The following is a 4,208-nucleotide window of genomic DNA, read 5'->3' on the forward strand; positions in this document are numbered from 1 at the left end:
TTGAAAACATCCAAATTATAGAAAAGGGCATCATTTCTGAATTATTTAATTTTCATAAAAATAATGAAATAAATTATAAGAAAAAAAGATAATAACTTATGTTAATTTAGAGTTATGTATATTTCATAATACTAAACATCTAATGAAGTTTAAGACTTTGGTGAGTTTTAAACAAAGATGAAATAGACATTAACTTGGAGGATTTTTTTTACCACATGTTTTGTTCAACAAGATGGATAATTATAAAATAGGAGTAATAGAACTCAAAGAGGAGGGCATTAGAAGTAATTTTAGTGTGCCTCTTGACACATAATAGTTAACTCGTCAAATGACAGTTTAAGTTAAAACTCATGTGAGGTTTTGTTAGGCCTTTGGTAGTTTTTATTATGTTTGGAGGATAAGAATTTAGGGGGGACTAATTCAATATATCAAGATTGGGGGCCTAATATCAAAATGCAAGAGATGTGGAGGACTAATATTGAAAAATCTTTTATATTTTCCCAATGTTTTCCGTAAATAAGTATATAATGTATAATTTTGAAATTCATATGAGTTTTAAGATCTTTACGAAGAAAGAATAAACAAATTCAAAAAGAAAGTTCACGAATAAGGAATAAACAAATTGAAAAGGAAGATTTATGAAAAAGGATAAATAAATTCAAAAGATGGTTGTTTGGGTAGGAGGGTAGCAGGCTTGATTGTCCAAACACATATTTGATCTTACCTTGGTATGTGTACGTATGGGGAAGCCAACTGTATGTAAGTACGTATGTATGTCAAGGGCAGAGGGTAGCGGGCTTAGTTGTTCAAGTGCACATTTAATCTTACCTGGTATGTGTATGTGTAGAGGCGCCAGCTGTAAGGGGAGTATGTATGTATGTGCCCTGTATGTAAAGAGTCATCCTCTGACTTCCTCATCCAACCAATCTTATGGCTCCCACTTGGGTTACAAGCCCGAGTTACCGGGCTCAGCGGTTAGCTAAGTTGGATTAGTTCATAAAAATAATATTAGTCGTTCCCACGCACCCGATGTGGGATTAAAAAGCTTACCGAATCGAATACAGGAGGTGCAGTGCCGAGTGAGAGACGACGGCAGCGGTGGGATCTGCGGCGGTGTTATCACATTGTCGTCCTCCTCCTCCCCTGACGCGACTCCGGCGTCCCCCTCTTCTGTATACCGTGGAAATTGAAAGCTTGGGCTATGAAAATCGCTGCTAAACCCTCCATCAATTTCAACGCGTGTCGTTCCAACGTGGCGCTGGCTCCAAGACGGCGTCGATGGTAGAAGTACAATAACATCCGTCTCGGCTGCCACCAAATATCACGAGCTCGTTAAAGGTATATGCTTCTTTTTATCCTCTGCGCTCTTCCTGTTTGTGTAAATGCCCCATCATAAAATTTTCAATTCATTTTGTTCTGTTCGTTTAATCATTTGTGGGCTTTTGACTATTCATCTTAATCTGGTCCGACTGTGTAAATTTGTTGTTCTGTTTCTTTAATTTATTATTGGGCATTTGACATAATCCTACTTCGCAAGCCCCCTATCATTGTTCTGCTTCGCACTTTCTTCTCCAACTTGAATCCCTTAAATCCCTCGGCAGACCCTACTCATCTCGCCTCTGACCCCTCATTGCCAGCCTTCTCGAGCCCCCTCTCCACCCTTTTTCCGAGCTTCAGGAAAGCTCTTATGACTATGCAGTAGTAGTGTTCGGGTTCTATTTGTACCTGTCATATGGTGAATGCACCTTTAATTGACCCTTCTATATTTTGCCCTTCAAAAAAACTATTCTGCCCTTTCTGTATTTGGCTAGCAACCTATGACAATGTTAGGTGTATTCGATTCCATAGAATTATCTGTTCTGTGATGCATTTTATGCATTCCAATGCTACTAGGCTATAATGTCCGTAGCCCTAGTGTGACCAATGAGGTGATTCTTGCAACTATATGAACAACTCATCGAGAATTTGAGATTCTGACTTTTGACTGTGAATTTAAGAAAACAATAATCTTTGGTTTTGCAAAAGCTTCCTAGTCTGTTTTCTTTCTTATTATTTATCTTGATTTCAAAAAGTCTGATTCAGGACCCTATGATAGTGTATTCAGTTTGCATATAAGAAAGAGTTTTAAATTATTTCATTCTCTCGTGAGAATACTAATAATATGTTCTTGTATGCAATATTTTGTCATCTCAGAATTTCAGGTGCAAAAACATATAATTCACTAATTTTGAGAATTATCATTTTGTTAGATTATCTAGGAACTCTAGTGGGAATTGTTCTTACTGAGCTTTGGGTCACCTCATCATTTTCAATTTTTTTCAGATGCCGCAAAGTTTTGAGCAAAGGCGGGCGTTTGGAATGAGAATTTTGCTAAGAGGCGCTATAGGGATAGCCTCTCTTTGACATTGTGTATAGCCAAACGTCGTGTATTGGATTTTCTAAAATACTTATGACGGTGAGCTTTTTAATTGCGAGTACTAGTTATGTGTATAGTTTGCTCTGAACTTCTACCATCAACAAGTTTTATATTTTGGAAAAAAAACTATGAGACATGAAGTGTCAGGCTTGACACGTGCATGAGACTTATCTTGTGCGCGGGCCACTACTGTCGCGTTTTCTGTATCTATCTTCCGCTGTTATTTTGGTGGCATGACAAGAATAACCTATTAAGTTAATAACAAAAGAATTGTGGGTAATAATTCTCACCAAGGAGAAGCCAACAATAGATAGATACAAAATCTTCATTAACATTTTCCCAGATCTAAACAAGTTTGGAACTCCTTGCTTCCTTCATATATACAATTCCCTAATCAAACCTTTGGTCTTAGAAGAGTGTAAATAGGAGAAGGATATCCCTTCTCTTCTCATCCCTTCAAAGTTCAAAAAGAAAAAATTTTGTTATTGCATCATTTAATCATAACGCACATGGTTAGGAAAAAAATGATCAAAAGGTTAATCTTTTTTTTTTTGAAATAGGGGCCTCATCAAAAGATAATCATGAAACTGAAAATTATGTTTACAGCTCACCTTTGTGCTGATGTGGGGTTCATCATTGATCATCTTTTAGGAAGATCTCTCTCACTTTCGTGCCTATCGGTCATCTTTAAAATAAGTCAAGAGAATAGTTATGTTTGGCATTGTATTGGGTTTTTTATAATGTTTTAGGTCAAATCAGTTTGTTGTTAATGTAAAGGGTTTAGATTTTCCAATCTTTTCTTAGCACAAAATAGGAGGTAATATAAAGTGTTAATTTTTCCAAAGTAAAGGATATAAAGGGTGACAAAAGCATGCTATTTAAGGTAAGTTTTTAGCCATCCTTACTTTTTCCCTTCGTGTGTCCAAATAACTACATACCCATATGGAGGTAATATAGTTTTTCTTCTTATAATTAGTGATATTTTTAGAGTCAAAATATCCAGAGGAAATGATTCTTTTGTTCATTCATTGTGATTTATGACTTCACAAAGAGTATGGCTTAGAGTCCTGAGCAAACCTCTTGAAAACTAAAACATTATTAATAAGTTATGTACTTACCAAAAGAGCATTGTTTAAAAAGTAATGATCTCAAAAACTGAAATGCCATGAGCCAAGCCTTACTTGAGTATTCTGTTTAAAAGCCAGGTGAAAGATACAGAAGAAGAAAGTTCAGTATTTTTCACCATGGCCACTGACAAGAAGGTACCTCTGAAGCATCTTGTCGATAAGCAGCAGTCTCGAGTGTTGCTTGCTGAAACAGACAAAGATTTTGTGGAAATCCTGCAAAGTTTTCTAACAATGCCAATGGGGACAATCATCAAACTCCTTCAGAAAAATTCATCATTAGGATACATTGCTAATTTGTACAAGACCATCAAGAGCCTCGACAGCAAGCACCTGCAGACTGAGGCTTGCAAGCCTATGCTGATTCATCGCTTGAATGCAGCAGGGCTCCTCTGCGAAAATTTTGTAGTTAACATTGAGTATAAGAACCCAAGAAAGTTTTTTCATTTGCCCATATTTCTATGAGTCCACATTTATCTATAGCTGCATTCCTAATGCCTGGTGCTCCTCCGGAAATGAAATGAGTTATGCTCGATTGTGCGCAAAAAGACATGGATTCAGCAGCGAGAGGGATTTTCGTCATGGGAGATATAAGATACACACCAATAAGAATGCCTCGAACAAAGACACAATACATAGAATAAAGGCATAAAATCAATCACAGTACT

General features: G+C 36.6%; 1 long non-coding RNA gene across 2 annotated transcripts; it reads left to right on the forward strand.

The window, feature by feature from the left end:
* Positions 678–3,964, forward strand: LOC109843422. 2 transcript variants are annotated; one of them, XR_002247675.1, is made up of 3 exons: positions 678–1,338; positions 2,323–2,455; positions 3,618–3,964. It is a non-coding gene; the product is annotated as an uncharacterized LOC109843422 (long non-coding RNA). The 2 variants fall into 2 exon arrangements; XR_002247674.1 differs by lacking the exon at positions 3,618–3,964 and having other exon boundaries at positions 2,323–2,556.

The sequence above is a fragment of the Asparagus officinalis genome, chromosome 5 (genome assembly GCF_001876935.1).
Source record: "Asparagus officinalis chromosome 5, Aspof.V1, whole genome shotgun sequence".
Lineage (NCBI taxonomy): Eukaryota > Viridiplantae > Streptophyta > Magnoliopsida > Asparagales > Asparagaceae > Asparagus > Asparagus officinalis.